General features: G+C 38.7%; 1 long non-coding RNA gene across 2 annotated transcripts in view; it reads right to left on the bottom strand.

The window, feature by feature from the left end:
- LOC141558053 (uncharacterized) overlaps positions 1 to 19,250 on the bottom strand; it is a 56,936-nt gene that overhangs the window by 35,589 nt on the left and 2,097 nt on the right. The window contains exons 3-4 of one of the 2 annotated variants that reach the window (XR_012486942.1): positions 9,142 to 9,279; positions 6,386 to 8,077 (exon numbers count right to left, since the gene is read on the bottom strand). This is a non-coding gene — a long non-coding RNA (uncharacterized LOC141558053). Of the gene's footprint in view, positions 1 to 6,385; positions 8,078 to 9,141; positions 9,280 to 19,250 lie in introns of those variants that run through there. The other variant, XR_012486941.1, reaches the window with a different exon arrangement.

The following is a 19,250-nucleotide window of genomic DNA, read 5'->3' as shown; positions in this document are numbered from 1 at the left end:
GAATTGATCAGTAATGAACAGAGCCAACTACACTGTGAAAAAACACTGGAAAATTAGTGTGGACCACAACATAGCATTTATACTCTTTCTGTTATTGTTTACTTGCATTTTTGTTTTTCTTCCCAGGTTATTTTTACCTTCTTTCTAAATTCGTTTTTTCTTGTGTAGCAAGACAACTGTATAAATACGTATACATGTATTGTACTTAACATATACTTTTACTTATTTAACATGTATGGGACTAACTGCTATCTAGGGGAGGGGGTGGAAGGAAGGAGAGGAAAAGTTGGAACAGAAGTTTTTGCAAGAGTCAATGTTGAAAAATTACCCATGCATATGTTTTGTCAATAAAAAGCTATTAAAAAAAAAAAAAAAAGAAAGAAAGAAAATATTTTCCCAGTTAATTTTTTTTCTTCTGATTTTACCTGCATTGATTTTTGCGTGTGTGTGTGCAAAAGGTTATCAATTTTATAGAATAAAAATTATCTATTTTTTCCAATGATCTCCTATAATCTTTTTCTGGTTATTAACTTTTCCCCTATCTATAATTATAAGATATATCACCTTCTATTGTCCTTTACATTGCACATGATGTAGGTTTTTATTTCTAGGTCTTGTTAGGATATACTGAGAGAAATTACTTAAAAATCATGAGTTCTTTAATGAGGGTCCATGAATTGATTTTTGTTAACATTTTAAATAACTTTAATAATTATTGTCATCCTGTGTATTATTTCATGCATTTAAAAACATTTTTCCAAGAAGGAATCTATATATTTCATGAGATTGACAAACGAGATCTGTAGCACAAAACATTTAAGATATCCTAATCTGGACTTAATTTCTGCCAGATTACTTTCATGTTTTTTCAGGACTTTTTAATAAAACAGTGAGTGCTTTTTGTAGAATAGTGAATTTGTATCAAATCAAAGTCTCTGCTATTATGTTATTTTGCTTTGAGGCATTGTGTTCCTAATCCATCCCATTGATCACCCATTCTATTTTTACCAGTACTAAGCAGTATTTAATAATTACTGCTTTTTGATATATTCTAAGATCTGGCATTACTAGCCTTCCCCCCTTCTACCCCACTGTTTGATTTTTTTTTTTCTTAAATTCTTTCCTTTGCCATTCTTGCTTAGTTATTATTCTTTCTAGCTCTATAAAGTAACCCTTTCTCAATTTGATTAGTATAAGATCAAGAGTATAGTAGTAACTGAGCAAAGTTTCAAGCCTATTTCTCTTCCAAAGCACAGTGATAAATGAAAGAAGATGCTTCCTAAGTACTGAGGAAAATATTTAAATGTTTACCTTCCACCATGAGGGAGTTAGAGGAGTTTCATCCCTATTATCTGGAAAATCTGCATAGAATTTTTTGATCTTTTCTTCATACAAGAGAAGAAATCTGAATTTTTTTTTAATTGAATATTTAGAGTACTTTATCATACAAATGTTGACATTATACAATACTATATTTTAGGCCTTTCCAAATTTCTAAACTTTTTCTGTGTTGTTTTCTAGCCTTCATTTGTCATCTGCAGCTCCTGCAAAACTCCCCCAAAATTTCCATTTAATTTCTTACATTCATCTGCGATATATTAAAACCACAATGGGGAAAGTCATGGGGTGGAAGGGATAATTGTAAATATCTATTAATAAAAACTAATTAATTGGGAGGTTAAATGGAATGGGGGCATTAGTCACTGGTCTCTCACAAGGGGAACACGGCCAGTAAGGGTCCAAGGCAGTAACAATGGAGAAAGAGTATAAACTCCTCAGGATATGCTAATTTGCCATTTACTTTTCCAGCTCATTTTATAGCTAAATAGGGATAAGTAACTTGCCTAGGTTACATATTGACTAATAAGTGTCTGAGACCATATTTGATCTCAAGTCTTCCTGATTTCCACTACCATTATTTCATTTCCTGTACCAACCGGCTGCCCTTTCTTTCTTTCTTTCTTTCTTTCTTCTTTTCTTTCTTTCTTTCTTTCTTTCTTTCTTTCTTTCTTTCTTTCTTTCTTTCTTTCTTTCTTTCTTTCTTTCTTTCTTTCTTTCTTTCTTTCTTTCTTTCTTGTTTTCTTTCTTTCTTTCTTGTTTTCTTTCTTTCTTTCTTTCTTGTTTTCTTTCTTTCTTTCTTTCTTGTTTTCTTTCTTTCTTTCTTTCTTTCTTTCTTTCTTTCTTTCTTTCTTTCTTTCTTTCTTTCTTCCTATCCATCCAATTTATATAAATCTTGCACATTCATAGTCATGTAAATGCAATTTTCCCTGCCCCCACTTTGAAATCTTTGACTTTTTGACCAGAAGGAAAGTCTTTATACCATTAAAGGTTTATCTTCTCCCCTACAAGATTATTCTTGGTCTTTCAGAATGTTACTCTTAATTGTAAGTATTTTTTTTTGTCTTTTAAATTATTATATTCCAAGATTTTCTTTCCTTTTAAGTGGTTGCTTCTAAGTCTTATGTGAATCTAACAATAGTTCCTTCATACCAGAATTCTCTCATTCTAGCTTATCGTAGTATTTTTTCTTTGACCAGAAAATTCTGAATTTTGGTTATGACCTTTTAGGGATTTTTCATATTGGTATTTTTTTAGGAACCTAGTAGATCATTTCTAATTTCATTTTACTTTCTATTCCTGTAAACCTACATTTTTTGTTATGATTTCTTGAAATATGTTATCCAAAATTTGAGGAAGATGGAGTCATGGTTTTCAGGAAGCCTAATAAATTCTAAGTTATCTTTCCTTGATTTTTTTTCTAGTTTTTTCTAGCTTTTATACTATCTTACAAAGTCTATTTTTTCCAATCTTTTTTATTTTGCTTTATTCTTCATTTTGCTAGAACTTTTGAGCTCTGATTTTCAGGTTATCTTCAATATAGGTAAATTTTTCCACCTTTTGTTTTGTTTATTTATTTTCTTTTTAGTTCTTTCCTACTATGCTCATATTTCTCTCATAATTTCATTTTATATCTTTCATTTATATGTTTCATGTCTTTTAGTAGTCAATACATTTTTTTCACCTGAGAATCTGTTTGCACCTTTTAGAATTATTCTCTTCCTCTGGATTTTTCTTTTGTTATCCCTTGATCCATAATACTGCTTTTTATTATAATGTTATATGACTATATATTATATTACAACATTCAGTGCTTTCTTCTGTTCATTCATATTTCCAGGCTTACTTCCTCATTTGGGAATCTCGACAGAACCTTCCTTATATTATCTTGGATGAGGTGGGTAGGTCCTTTTGTCCTGAACTCAGAATTTCCTGGACTATTATACTAACTTTCTCCTTCTCTGTTGTGTCCAGACTAGGAGCTCTGGTCAGCTTCATGATCACCAGGAAGAATGGTTCAGAAGTTGGCTGTCCTCAGTTTAAAAATTGTCCCAATCTTCTATCTCCTCTGATGCTTCTCTGATCTGTGTGTAGTCTTTTTTCTTCCCTGGGAGTTTCTCATTTATTATCTGGCCTGTTCTCCTAAGAGAATCTTCCAATGTTTAGCTATCTTTTTATGTAGTTCCAGGCAAGATTAAGGAACTCACTAATGTTGTTCTTTGGATTTCTCGATTGTTTTTCTATATGGTGCCATTTACTCATTTATTTTGTAAGCTTTTATTATCTCTCTTTCCCACTGTCTGCCCTTCATATTGAACTATTATTTAAAAATGAAAAATAAAATCCTTATTATAAACATGTATGGTCCAGCAAAGACAAATTTCCACACTGAATTAAACAAAATTCTTAAGTCTTTCAAAGTTGTTTTTCCTTTATAATGTTGTGATTGTTTAAATTGTCCTTCTGATTCTGCTCACTTTGCTCTGCATCATTTCATAGAGATCTTCCCAACTTCCTCTGAAATTGTCCATTTCATCATTTTTACATCACAATAATATTCCATTACATTAATTTAACATAATTTGTTTGCCCATTCTCTACTAGTTGGACTGTACCCTTTTAAGAAAATTACTGAAGTTTTTGTGAGAGAGAGATAGCCTCCAATCTCACCCCCTGCCTTTTCCCCCCACTTTCTTAACTGAAATGAATAGCTTTCACATTTCTATTGCCTGATAAGGTGGACAAAGTGCTTTCCTCACAACAATCCTGTGAGATTGGCTATGTAAATATTGCCCTTCTTTCAGGGGTGAGGAAACTCAAGCTCTTAAAACAGAAGTGACTTGAGTACCCCGTGGATAAGCTGCCTCTTATTGAAAGTGATGGCACCTTTCAATCAAGTAAACTTAAAGCATGTATTTTTAATTTTGTTGATTTTTTAAATAGCTATTTTTATAACTAATATATGGTTTAAAATGTTACATTTTATTCTTTATAATGACTTATGTAAACTTATAAATGCAAATGACCCATGATTTCATCAATCAATCTAAGAAATGATGACAGAGAGAATATGTTTGAGGAAATGAGTGACTTAGTGACTTTCCAGGGTCACAAAACTAGCAAGTGTCAGAGATGGGAACTTAACAGAGTCTTTCTATACTCTGTTGAAAGGTATTTGTTGAATTTGTCATAAAAGGAAAGCAAACTTTTTTTCTTCCTTTTTTTTTTCCTTTTTGATCTTATTTTTCTTGTATATCATGATAAATGTGGAAATATGTATATTTTTTGTACATGTTTAACATATATTGGATTACTTGCTGTCTAGGGGAGGGGGAGAGGGAGGATAGGAGAAAAATTTGGAACACAGGGTTTTGCAAAGGTGAATAATGAAAATTATTTTAAAATATATTTTGAAAATACAAAGCTGTGTTATTAATGGAAAAAATAATTCTTACCCTATCATGCAGGGTGAATGTTGAAAACTATCTTTGAATATATACTGAAAATATTCTGAAAAGCTATTATTTAATTTTTAAAAAAGATTTCACACACACACACACACACAAAAGAAAAACAAGCTGCACATAACAGAAATCATAGTTTGATGTATATTCATCTTTTTTCTGTCCTATTGTGTATATGGAAGAAGTTCATTTTACTTGGTATTTCTTATGTTCAGAATTTTTAAAGCATTAAATACCTAATATAATATCATTATATATTAGATATTATCATTCATTATTTATATTCTCATCTTATTCATTATTCATATTATTCCTGTCATTCATTAACTTAAAGGGCTGTTCAGGAATGAATACTGTAGCTGTGAGTTCATTGGTATATAATAATTTCCAGATGAGGAAACTTCCCTCTCCAAGGCATCTTTTCTGCAATTTTCAATCTTAGAGAGCTAGGGCAGCCAGACATCCAGAATATCTGAAATAGCTAGGTAGCACAGTGAATAGAAAGTTAGATGGAAAGTGGGAAAGACCTGCATTCAAATCTTGCCTCAGAAGCTGAACACAGAAGAATGAGAGGCAAATGTGTTTTTCTACTTTTAAAGTCCCTCATTCTTTCCTTTTTTTCAAAAAGTTTTTTGTTTGTTATGCTGCGGCAGTTGGGGTTAAGTGAGTTGCCCAGGGTCACACAGCCAGGAAGTATTAAGTGTCAAGTCCCCCTGACTCCAGGGGTGCCATTTAGCTGCCCTGTGGCACACTGACTGAAACAGGGAAACCCATCTTTGTGAATTTAAATCTAAGACAAGGTCATGACACAAAAAGCATCAATAATCTTTGTTCTAAGGTCCCTTTGAGTTCTACATCTATGCTATGAACATCTCCTTTGATCTTCACAACAGTCCTTGGAAGCAGTGCTCTTTATCATGTCCATTTGGCAGATAAGGAAACTGAGGGTCAGAGAGAGCAAATGGCTTGCCCAGTGTATAGAGCTAGTCAGAGGTGAGGTAGCATTTACAGTCACAGGGAGCCAGGACTTCCTTTTTGTGTGACTTTGGGCAAGTGTGTGCTAAATGATACACTAAGGAGGTGGGATGGGGCAGTTGAAAGGAACAGTAGCTTTGCTATCAGATGATCTGGTTTCAAATCACAACTGACCCTTATTTCACCTATGTAGTCTCTAGTTTTATCAAGTATAAGATGAGAGGGTTAAACTCAGTGACCTTGAAGATCCCATTTAATCTCTGTTCATGCCTTTATGATCTTCGTGCCAGTCAAGGGGCTGGGTGGTAGATCAGTTACAGGAAGGGAGGAAGTACCCACTCTGAAAAACCCTGGGCAAAGCCCTCACAAGATCATCTCATCTGATCTTCACAGCAGCCCCAGGAGGTGGGGGCCGCTGTAATCCCCACCTTACAAGTGAGAAAACTAAGCTTAAGTGCCTTGCCCAGGATCGCACAGATCCTTTGTTCTCAAAAAGGGCCATGACATCAGGGAAGAGATACCAGGAAATAAAGGTAAAGGAAGGCTAGGCAAAGTCTCCAGCCTCACTTTGTCCTCAGGAGCCATCTGGATCCAGTAGAAAGATGCAGATCGGGATGACTGGAGATGGCTCTGGATGCCACGGGAGACCTCAGCCTTTTAAACTAAAGTCTCTAACTAACAAGTCTCAGTTTGACTGAGGCAGCAGCCATACAGTGATTAAGGTTAAGTTCTATGTAGGGGTGTGTGTGTGTGTGTGTGTGTGTGTGTGTGTATACATACAAAAAGCAATCTTGGTCCACAAACTATCCCAGTGGGGCTTGGACTGGAACCTATTGTTGGTCAATCAAGGAGAGCCAAAGTGACGGCCCTGAATCATAGCTATCTATGAAGATGCATCCTATTCTGGGGATCTGAGGCCCTATTTGAGCTCACTCTTGTCTCCAGGGCTAGCCCTTTATCCACATTACACTCCCCAGTTGCCTCTGGCAGGAACATTCAAGGAAAGCAAAAAATGAATCAGTGTGTGTTGGAGCAATTTCGGAAGTCTTTCCAGAGGAAATGGGACTTGATTTGGGGTTTGACACATAAAAGCTAACCCTACTGATTTGTAAGGAAGGGAAATCTGGAGGAATTGTTAGCATTTTTTTTTTTACTTTAAAATCTCTATTCCTCCAGTTTTCCAATGGGGTTTATTGAAGTCTCTGTGCTGGGGGAAAGACAAGGACCAAGGCTGTGTGGAGACTGTGTTTTATCTGTGCCATTTGAAGTGATGACACCCTTCAACCAAATAAACAAAGCCAGGGGGAGGGGCCGGGTGCTAGATGAAGTGTATAACGCCGAGAATTCTCCCCGCCACATTATAGACAATGCTAACACACAATCATTCATTATAACTCAATTACAGTAATTAAAACTGGTGGGATGCAGAGGCAGAAGGGAGTATTGCCAACAAAATTTACACTCCGTGTCATCAGCTAGAGATAACAGCAGCTGACGGCGTCCCTTTGCTTCCCGGACCATCTGTTCGGAGAGCGAGGGCTGCAAGAGTGGCATTAGGTGCCACAGTAACTGAGCGTATGGTGGATAAAAAGGGGGAAGCAAGGGCTGGCACAGGCAGGAGCCAGATTACAGGCAACCAGCAGGCACGAGGCCCCCACCCGGGCCATCGCATCTCCTGCTCGGGGGAGGCTGGAGAGGGCTGCTCTCAATTAGACATTCCCCCTGGAATGTTGTTAGAGATGGCAGATGCTGGGCGGGTGGGGGGCGAGCTGGTCTGGGGGCATGCATGGGGGCTCTTACCTCCTCTGAGTCACTTGTAATCTGTGCCTTGTAATCTGTGTCTTTGCGGATGGGTTGGCTGGCAAGAAGATCTGGGGGGATGTTTGAGGCCTTCTTCCAGCTTTGACCTAATTGCATGCTAATACTCTTTCCTGGGCCTGGGTATTGCCTCCCGCTCTAGACTGTAAGCTCCCTATGTCTCCCTCTTCTTTTGTCTGATGCTCCCTTCCATGTCTCAGAGCAGTGTTGGCTATATGTACTTAGAGAGGGCTTAGTTAAGCTTCAGTTCAAAGATTTAGACTCTTTCCAATGTCCTTATTCATCCTTCACTCTGCCCCTTCCCACGCCAAATTAGTAAAGTCCCTTCTTTCTATGTAATGTTTTAAATTCCTCTGAATGTTTAGACGGATACAACTATCCCTTTCACGGTGCAGAGATTGGGGACACAGTGCCCCCACCCTCTGGAAAATCTCTGTAAATTTTCTGGTTCTCCCTTCATCCCAGAGAAGAAGTCTGAATTCCTATGGAATTAAAAGATAAAATTTGTTGATATTATATAATACTCTACTACATTTTATTTACTTTTGAGTTTTGGAACTTTTTCTGTGACACCTGCTGGCCTTCACATCTTGTTTGGGGTTTCTACAAAACTCCAAGAAATTCCCTTTTAGTTTCTTATTCTGACCTGTGACACACTGAAATAGTGGAAGAGATAACTATATTCTTTCTTCCCTCAGAAGAATGTAAGGGAGACATAACCAACTCTACCTGTTAGAAGAGGTCTCTGAGGGTTGTGGGAATCAGCTGACTTGTGCTCCTCTAGGAGATACAGTGGGTCACAATGGAAAGGCCTGCAAAGGTCATTTAGTCCATTTTACAAATAAGGAACCGGACTCCTGGAGAGGTTAAGGGACTCACCCAGAGTACATGGCTGCCACTAACTGCATATGTGATCTTGGACAGTCACTAACCTCTGTTTCCCCATCTATAAAATGAACTAGATGGGGGTCCTTCCTGCTTTAAGCCTATAATCCTAAATTAGTGATAGAAGTGGAGCTATAAATCAGGCTCCTCCCTCTCAGACCAGTGCTCTTTCCACAATGTACTATTATATTCTATTTTCTCCAAGCTTTTACCACAAATGTCTGTGTTCATGTTTGAATGGCAAACCCACAAAATCACACGGTGTGCTTATTTGTGCCATCACTTTAATTTATGTAATAGGGTAAGATAACCTTGTAGATAGCAGTGCGCCCAGAGTCACCACACAATGCCTGGTGGGGCTCGTAGGAAAAAATGTGAGTGTGGCTGTTTGTTTCTCTTTGGATCCAGTAGGCTAGGTGGCCTAGCTGGCTGTTAGAACATGCCAGCAGCCTGGTTGCAACAGGTTACAACTTCCCCGGAGGGCTAGATTTAAAGATAGGTAAGGAGAAAGCAGGTGGGGCTCTGCCAGGACTACCCCAGCTATGGAAAAAAAAGAGAATTCCCTCGCCACCATGGAAGGTTGGGATCTTCTCTTCCTGTTTTCCAGTGTCTACATGGCCTCCAGCATTTAGTGAGGGAAAAAGAATGGGAAGATAGTTACCTTCTCTGAACCCCAGTGTCTTCATCTGTAAAATGGAGGGTTCGTACCACATGGCTTCAAAAATCTCTTCGGGCCTTGATTTAGGATCCCGTGACTTTTCAGGAACCACTGGATCTAGTCCCAAGTCTCTTCCTACCCCTACAAATTGAAAAGAATGAATCTGGAGAAGCCTCTTCAGAAATGTCATTTCTTCTTCAAAACCTTATGCCCTCTGATGTCTTGCTTATTTGCATCTTATTCCTCAGGTTCAAAGAGCTCATTAGTGGAGCTGTGATAACAGATGGAGCTTGGATTCAATCAACAAGTCAGGCCCTTTCAATAGGTCTTTATTCTTACTTCACACCCTCCTCAGACTCTTGACCATGATTCAGGCTTTTATTTTTGTAGGGGGGATTAACTTTCTATTCTCCAAATTTCACACAATTTTTAAGTATCTTTTAAATGTATCAAAAAGAGTCAATACATGTGCATATATGATTACATACACATTCAGTGAGTCATAATAGACAGAGAACCAGCCTCAAAGTTAGAAGTGTTACATACTTGGCTGTGTGACTCTGGGCAAAATACTCAACCCCTCAGAGGCAACTCTCTGGATGAAAAATTGAAGAGAAGGTGTCAAATTGCATTGGTAGTGAGAAGGAAGGAGGGAAGAAAGGAAGGGAAGGAAGAAGAATGAGACAAAGAGAGAGACAGAGATGGATAGAAAGAGAGAGAGAAATGGAGAGAGAGAGAGAGAGAGCGAGAGAGAGAGAGAGAGAGAGAGAGACAGAGAGAGAGAGAGAGAGAGAGAGAGAGAGGAGAGAGACAGAGAGAGAGACAGAGAGAGAGACAGAGAGACAGAGAGACAGAAAGAAACAGACAGAGAGACAGAGAGACGGAAAGAAACAGACAGAGAGACAGAGAGAGAGAGAGAGAGAGAGAGAGAGAGAGAGAGACAGACAGACAGACAGACAGACAGACAGACAGACAAAGAGAGAGATGGATGGGTGGTGGATGGATAATAGATGATAATATATAGTAGCTGGCACATATTAAGTACTTAACTGTTTGTTGATTGATATTTCTGTGTATGTGTTCAACGCAAATACTCAAATGAATCTATAAATACAAGATCACAAACACACACACACACATATATATATATACATATCTAATTATACACACAAAATTTAGAGTATGCTATATCAAACAATACATGTTGATTCAACTTGACCGCATACATCCTTGATTGTATCCCTTCCCACATTCTCCAGCAAATTGTTCTCTCTCTATCATTCTCATTCTCTCTAATCTTCAATTACTCCTTCTCTACTGGGTCCTTCTCTGGTGCCTGTAATTCTCCCTAATTCTCCTTTCTCTTAACTCTCTCCAGTAATTGAGGCAGGGTTATATCTAAACAAACTGTCAATACATAAATGGAAAAAAAAAATAACGAGAGGAAGAGGGTCTCATATAATTTCCCCAAATTACATTATATTCCAATTCAGGCTTTTTTTTTCCCCTCTGGTCACTATTTTCTAATCCCACCAAGTTTGACCTATCCCCAGCTGGCATTCCCTGTTACCCCTAGGATTCTACCTAGGAACTCTTCTTCTCTTTCTACCAGTCCTTTTAGGCCCATAACAGGTATTCATACCCTAAACCACTAAGCCTTTCTCGATTCAATTGTAGGCTTTTCCACCAAGTTAATCAGCTTTCAGACTGTGACTTGGACCGATATCAGTTCCACCTGGAACACAAAATCCTGGAGAAGGCCCAGACTGGGTTCCCATCTGATGTGGGAAGAGCAATAGAAGGAACTGGAGAGCTGGAGGACACTCAGCTTCAGTGGCAATTAGTGATGATGACTCTTGAGTACACTTTGTATTGTTCCTGTGGATGCCATGTATAGCAAAAGGGAACTCAAACTTCACCTCTGCTATTCTTGGTGACAATGATGGGACTCCCACACAACACTGTTGTGTCACTGTCATTGAGAAACCTTCCTTCATCATCTCATTCCCCCTGGCTTTGGGCTAAAGGTTAAACAAAAAGAGCTACATAAGAGCTTAGGATACAAAATGAGAATAATAAAGCAGCATATCCTTTAGCCTTTCAGGTTTCATTTTTTCATCTCACAAGGTTCTACCAAGAACCAAGACCTTTCTCAAAAAACAAAAACAAAAACAAACAAACTCCCCCCCCACCACCACCTCTCTAATCCTTGGTTTGCTCATCTATTAAATGGGTAGTTTAGACTTTATGACCCTAGGCAAATACCCACTCTCTCAGAGCCCCAGCCAACATTCTAAAACTATAAATTGCACAAAAGGTGATAGTGCACATTGTCAGAGGAAACTTCCTCATGAGCAGCAGCTTATGTCACTATGTCTATAGTATTAAAGCTAGAATTGGCCCTTTATTTCCTTCCCACTCTTCAACATTCACACATATCCCCAAGTAGACTTACAATGATCCATCATGGGATGGTCTGGATGACACAGTTGCCCAGATTACCTTGTAGAAATTGTTTTTACAGTCATCCCACCTCAAGAAAGTTCCTTAAGGGAAATTATTTTTTGCCTAAATTTAAACAGCACACATACTGGTTGTTGATGATTTCAAGTGTCATTCATAGAAATCACATGTTTCACCATTGGAAAGGCCCTTAGTGATCATCTAAATTTAAGTAAGCCCCTTTGTCACCAATAAGGAGACTTAGTCCCAGAAAAGGCAAGCGACTTGCCCAAATTCTCATAGGTTATAAGAGGGCTTTGATGGATTTTTAACAAAGATTTAAACTTTCTCTAATAGTTCCCAATTCTTGTAATTACACAGGAAGTTGCAAAATACCACAGAATCTCAGAGTTGGAAAAGATCTTAGAGGCTAGAGCCAGTGGTGTTAAAATTACTTCAATTAATCATTCTACTACTTTGGTATATCAAGAGGTTTTTCTTAACCATCCGTTTAGAAGCTATGTCTCTGATGATGACTTTGAGAATTAAGTGGAGAAAGGCATAGGGAGAAATTTCAGACAGGTAAGGCAACTAGGAAACTATTACAATAGTCTAGGTGAGTGGTGATGAGGCCTGGAACAGAATGCCAACTGTATAAATGAAGAGAAGAAAATTTACAGGAGAAATATGAAAAAAGAAGTGACAAGACTTCTAAGAGACTGAACATGTGGAGTGAGTGGGAATTCAAAGTTAAGGGTGAAACTGAGGTTATAAATCTGCAAGACTAGGAAGGAGGTACCCTCAGCAGTGAAAAAGGAAGTTTAGAAGAAAGAAAAAATAGGGAGAAGGGATAATAAATTCAATTTTCAACACTGGGAAGATGATGGTACCCTCAGTGGTGATGGGGAAGTTTGGAAGAGGGAGGCACTGGAGAAGAAAAAAAGATTGTGTTTGGTTTTGGATATGTTTAGTTTCAGATGTTTATAGAACATCCATTTCAAGATGTTGAATAGGCAATTGTTGATGCAAGACTCATGGGCAAGAGAGAGATTCAGACTAGATAAATAAATCTGAAAAGATCATCTGCATGGAGTAGATAATTAAACTCAAGGGGTTTGTGAGATCATCAAGTGAGATAGCATAAGGGAAGAAGAAAAGAGGGTCCAAGATAGACCATTTTTGGAATTCTTATAGATAATAGGAGTGACCTAGATGAAGCTCCAGCAAAAGAGACTGAGAAGAAGCTATCAGATAGGGAGGACAAGGAACAGGAAGGCAGTGTTACAAAAGCAGAGTATCCAGGTGAAAAGATTATAGAGAGGTCAAGAAGGATGAGCACTAAGAAAGGGCTATTTGATCTGGCCATTATGAGATCATATATGTATAAAAATATTTGTAGCAGAATTTTTGTAATAACATGGAACTAGAATGAAAGTGCATCTTTACTTAATTGGGTGGTGGCTAAATAAATTATAGTATATGAAAACAAATGGTATATTATTATTATTCTATAAGAAATGACAAAGACAAAGAACTTAAAACTTGGGAAGATATATAAATTGATACATGGTGGACTTGGGTAGAACCAGGGTAACAACTTACATGATGATCACAATAATGTAAAGAAAAATAACACCAAAAGACTCCAGAACTCTGATCAATGCAGAGAACAACAGTAACTTCAGAGGAGTGATGATGAAATGTGTCTTCTCTTCATCCCTTAAATTGAGAAGTAGTGAACTTCAGGTGCTTAGGGAGATAGATACACATTTTGAGACAGGTGATATGTTGATTTGCTTTCCTTAACTAGATTATTTCTTCTTCTTCTCCTTCTTCTGTAAAGTGCCAAAGGAAACATTTTTCTTTTCCCACTTTTTTTTTCTTTTTTTCCCCCTTTTTTCTTTTTTTTTTCCTTTTTCCTTTTTTTCCCTCTTTTTCTTTCTCCCTTTTCCCACCTTTATACCCCAATCCCTTACTCTCTGCCTTGGCAAACTATAGGATTTCAGGAACTAAAGGCAATCTTAAGAGATTGTATAAAATGACAGGTTTCTCCTAGTTGGTCTCAGACATTCTGACATTCTTCCATTCGTGGAGAGATCATCAAGTTCATTCTTTTCATTTTATAGATGTGAAAACTGGAAACTGGGGTCCCAGAGAAAGGAAATTATTTCCACAAAGTCATGGAGTTTATTAGTGGCAGATCCCAGGCTAGAAAAAGGTTGGAGCCTAAAACCAGAGTATTTGAAAAAACAAAGTAGAAAGAAAAAAAGGTTATAAACAGACATAAAAGAAATGACGTAAGAAAGCACTGGTAGTCACGTGGTCTGGGTTTTAGTTCTCAGTATCCCTTCTAACTGAAAGTACCAGAAGTCTTAGCTTTGTTCATGCCAGCTATGGTTAACTTTGCAGATCACCCTGCCGAATGCCACAGGAGTCTTTTTTGCAGCTGTTGTACTCTCCAGGGAAAAGCAAATCTCCACCTGTGATAAACCAGGAAGATAAGCCCCAGGTACAGTCCCAACTCCAAGTCACTGCTCAGTCGAAGCAGTGCCGGCAGGTTCACTACTATACAAATAAAGCCTGTGCAACTGGGCAAACAGATCAAGCATTATTTACACTAACAAGTGCAACCGATTCAGATTTCATCCAACGTAGCTCAACCCCAAAGTAGAACATGTTCAAACAACCTGACTCAGCCTCTCTGCAATTACTCACCTTCAGAGGATCTGGTTTCCTGGGCCTGGCCTGGATGCAAATGAGCTCATCCACCCAATCCTCAGTCACCCAAAGGGTGCAGTCACCAGAGTTCCTGCTCCCTAGGAACAAGGGCCTGCCCTAATGCAACTGGACCTGCACATTTGACCCCAAAACATCACCCTTTTCAGGGTGTTTCTTGGGAAGGACAAATTTGGCCAAAAGCAGATCATAACCCACCCCCTTAAAAGAACTTTCTTCAGATTCAGTTAACCTCCTATCCGGCTCGTCAAGCTGAAAGTCAAGTTTTCTGACCAACTAGGCCAAACTATGAACAATTTCCTCTATAGTATAATTTATTTATGGGGCACCAGGAACATCAACAATTCATCAAATTATACACTACATATTTACTTTAGTTTTCCACAGAACCTAATTGTTATGGGTACTCACTCCACTAATGCATATCACAATCCTTTCGTGCCTTTGTCAGATTATAGGATCATAAATTTAGAATTGGAAGGAAATTTAGAAGTCCCAATCTCCAATATCACCCCCACACCACTCCCTTCATCTTACAAATAGACAATCTACAAATTGGCCTTAAAGAGAGCTGAGAAAATGTATCTCTCCTCTCTTAGTTGCAGAAGTGAGGGTTGTAGATATACAATGTTACATTGACAGACAAGATCGGTGAGCAAAGTTGGTAAGTTTTACTGAAAATTTTTTTTCCCCTCTTTAAATCCTTATTGAAAGGAATGTCTCATTTGACAGGAAAGGAGGAGAGATAAATTGGGAAAAAAAGGTGATGTAAAAAGATATTCATAAAAATATAATTTTAAAGGAATGTAGATGAGAAAGAAACTTTAGTGTATAATGGCATTTCATGGATATCTTTTGTTTTTTACAAAACCATTTTGAAAAAGAAAAAACAAATCAAAACAAAGCTGAAGAAGTACCAAACTGGGACTCAGGAAACCTGGATTCTAAGTCCCAGGTCTACTATTTCCTTGTGACCTGGACCAGTCAGAGAGTTAAGTTTTTTATTAACTATTTGTTTTGTGCTGGACTCTAAGCTAAACTCTGGAGATAAAAAGACAAGACAAACAACAAACAAAAAATACTGAACAGCCTCTGCCCTCAAGGAGCTTACATTCTAATAAGAGAAGATCTATGTAGAGATTAGTGGCCTAGGTTTCCATTTGAATTTGACATTTTGCCTTTAAAAATGCACTTTTAGAAACTGAATAAATGGAGGATGGATTGAAGTTTGGAGAAATTCAAGGCAGGCAAGGAGACAAAATGAAGAGTCCAGGCAAGAGGTGATAGATGAAGGCTTGAATCCATGTGAGTGGAGGGAAGAGACCATACAGCGGGGATGTTGTGAAAGTCGAAATGGCAAAATTTGGCAGGTGATTTAACTATTCTTGGTCTCATCTGTAAAAGCTAGATGGCACAATGGATAGAATACCAGCCTGGAAGTCAAAAGAACCTGACTCAGATACTTAAAAACTTCCTAGCTGTGTGATCCCAGGCAAATTCAAGCTTTTTTTTTTTTTTTTTTTTTTTTTTTTAATGCAAATTTAGACTTTGCTATTCTCAGTAGTACAATCATCACAACTTCTGTGAAGGATTTAAGATAAAAAAAAAAAAATCCTATCCATACCTAGAGAAGGAATTGTGTCTGAATACAGATGGAAACATTCTCTCTTTTAATTTTTCTTAAGGAAATCCACATGAGAGTTTTTACTTTCATTAGGGTGGGAGATCTATGTTTCCTTCACAACTTGACTTTTATGGAAATGTTTTGCATAATTTCACATGTGGTTTCTTAATTGGGGGTGAGAGTAATGGAGAAAACTTAGAACTCAAAAAATTTAAAGACAAATGCAAAAAAAAATTGTTTTGAATAAAAGGGGGGGAAAATGTTAAATAAAAGAAAACAACAAAAATAAAAAAATAAAATGCAAATTTAACCCCTTCCCTAATGGGAGCAGGCTTGGGTGGCTCCCGTTGGGTTTTAGATAGTGAGAGACCTCAGGAAGAAACAATTTGAGCTGGTAAGGACCTGAGAGGTCACCAGCTTCAAGCCTTCATTTTCCAGATAAGGACCATGAGGCCGTGGGATAGTTTGAAGCCAGATTGGTTAATTTTCAAAGCGGTGTGCGAAAGGAGGTGGGGGAGAGAGGAAGGGGGGAGAGAAGATCCCTGAGGGGACAAGGGTGCTCTAAGAGGGAGTGGGGGGGAGGAACAAAGTCACAAATTCACAAGAAAACAAATGGGCTGGGTGGGGTGAAGTAGAAGTATAAACATGATCTCAGCCGCTCCCTGGAAGGCTACCCCGGGCACCAGAAATCAGCAAGCGGGCTGAGGGCGCAGTCAGGTGTTTTCAGCCTCTGGGTGACACAAGCCCCGACCTGCTTGGAGAAGGAGCTTCTGACTAGGGGCGATGGTCGAGCCCCGGGAAGGAGCGATGAGCTCATGAGGTTCAGAGGGGGCCTTTCCTTACGCAAAGAAAAGGCGAGGGCGGCTCCGGGATGGGAGTCCCAAGCAATCCGATTCCCTGTGTTGGAGGCCTTGCAGAGCTGATGGGTAACAGCTTGGTAAAAGGGAGCAGATTGCTCTGGGCCTCCCCTCCGGCCGGACAAGGGCCTGCTTGAGAGCTGGCAGCGTTTCCCGCTCCCCCGCACCGGTCCTTCTATCTCCTCACCAGCACCCTTCCTTGTCTTTCCCATGGACCACCTGGGCTTGTTTACCTTTCATTGTGCTACAGTATGAGTCTCGCTCAATTCAGATTAAAAGCCAATTTAAATACACTCAGAACCGTTGGCTGCTGAAACCCAAGCCGAGTGAGTTCCGTTTCTGCTTTTTATTTCTCCCTCCCAGTTAGCTCTGTCATGTCCAATACATCACTGGGGAAACCCCTGTTGGATGTTACATATGTCTTGGTGCAAGGGAAGGACTTTGCCTCGACCGGGGACTATGCTAAGAGGATGCTACATACAGGCAGATTGAATGATTTTTACAATGTCCCCCCCCCCACCAGGACAGTGGGGAGAAAGAGCTGACTTTGGAGGCAGAAGAGCTGGGTTCCAGAATTGCCTCTGCCCAGTACTCTCTCTAGGACTCTGGAATTTCACTTTCATTTATGCGCAGAATAAATTCCTTCTGGTTCTGTCCTGTTCTTATTCTCACCTTCATCCCAAGAATCAGAGATAATCCCTCATCACTTTGATGTACAATTATTGAATAAAAGGGGGTGTACATTTCTTTTCAAAGAGGAAAAATACAAATTATCCAAGTGAATGTTCATCAGCAAATAAAAAACTAGTGGATGGGGGGGGGGGAAGGAATTAGGATCTTAGATATAGAGATGGAAGAAATCCCAGAGGTCACCTAAATCCAACTCCCTCATTTTATAAATAAGGAAACTGAGGCCCAATGGCTCCCTCTCACCTCTAGCATATAAAGGCCTCTGTTTACTTTTTTTTTTGCTGAGGCAATTGGGATCACACAGCTAGTAAGTATTAAGAGTCTGAGGTTAGATTTGAACTCAGGTCCTGGTTCAAATCTTGTCCTGACTTCAGACTTCAGGACAACAGCCAGTTCTCTATCCACTGTGCCATCTAGCTGTCCCTACCTCTGTTTACTTGTTAAAGCCTCTCATAACCAGGCCTATTTTCAAAAATTTACAGAAGATCTGAGTTCCCTTTTCTATATTCCACAAGCCAATAAAACTGGTCTTCTCTCTGTTCTTCACATGTGACACTACTTTCCATTTGGCTATACCTCATGCTTGGAATGGACTTCCCCCCATCCCCATCTTATAGGCTCTGTCTTCCTTTAAAAAGCATAAGAAACAGTTCGTACTGGGCTTATATCCCAAAGAGAGCTTAAAGAGGATCGAAAGGGATCGACATGTGCAGAAATGTTTGTGGCAGCCCTCTTTGTAGTGGCCAGAAACTGGAAACTGAGTGGGTGCCCATCAGTTGGAGAATGGCTGAATAAATTGTGGTATATGAATATTATGTAATATTATTGTTCTGTAAGAAATGACCAGCAGGATGATTTCAGAGAGGCCTGGAGAGACTTACATGAACTGAAGCTGAGTGAAGTGAGTAAAATCAAGAGAAAATTGTACACAGCAACAACAATACTATATTATGATCAACTCTGATGGACATGGCCCTCTTCAACAATGAGATGAACCAAATCACTTCCTATTGTTCAATGACGAAGAGAATCAGCTACACTCAGAGAGAGAGAACTGTGGGAACTGATTGTGGACCACAACATAGCATTTCCACTCTTTCTTGTTTGCTTGCATTTTTGTTGTCATTATCATGGGTTTTTTTAACCTTCTTTCTACATCTAATCTTTTTTGAGCAGCAAGATAACTGTATAAATATGTATATGTATTTAACATATTTAACATGTATTGGACTACCTGCCATGTAAGGGGGACAGAAGGAGGGGAAATGTTGGAACAGAAAATTTTGCAAGGGTCAATGTTGAAAAAACTGCCCATGCATATGTTTTGTAAATAAAAAGCTATAATAATTAAAAAAAAGAAAAAAAGAAACAGTTCAACTATTACCTTCTGCATGAAACTATTCCTGGTCCTCCCAATGATTAGTGCACTCCCCTCCAAACTATTTTGTTCTGTTTAGCACCTACATGGCACGGTGGATAGAGTCCTCAGGATACATATAAATGGATGCATACATACACATACACACATCCCTGTATCACATACATACATACACATACACACATCCCTGTAGTCTCTTTCATTTCAACTCATTGAAAGAGGAATTTGTTTTTTTCTTTTTACTTATATCCCCAGCACCTAGCCTGGTTCCTGGCACAGAGCAGATGCTTAATAAATAATCTTGATTGATTGACTTGACAGGAGTCACATAGGTAACAAGTACTAAAGGTGGAACTTCAGTATAGGCCCTCTGATTTTAGAGCCA

This window comes from Sminthopsis crassicaudata, chromosome 2 (assembly GCF_048593235.1).
Source record: "Sminthopsis crassicaudata isolate SCR6 chromosome 2, ASM4859323v1, whole genome shotgun sequence".
Classification (NCBI taxonomy): domain Eukaryota; kingdom Metazoa; phylum Chordata; class Mammalia; order Dasyuromorphia; family Dasyuridae; genus Sminthopsis; species Sminthopsis crassicaudata.
This window is presented reverse-complemented; position numbering and strand designations above follow the sequence as displayed.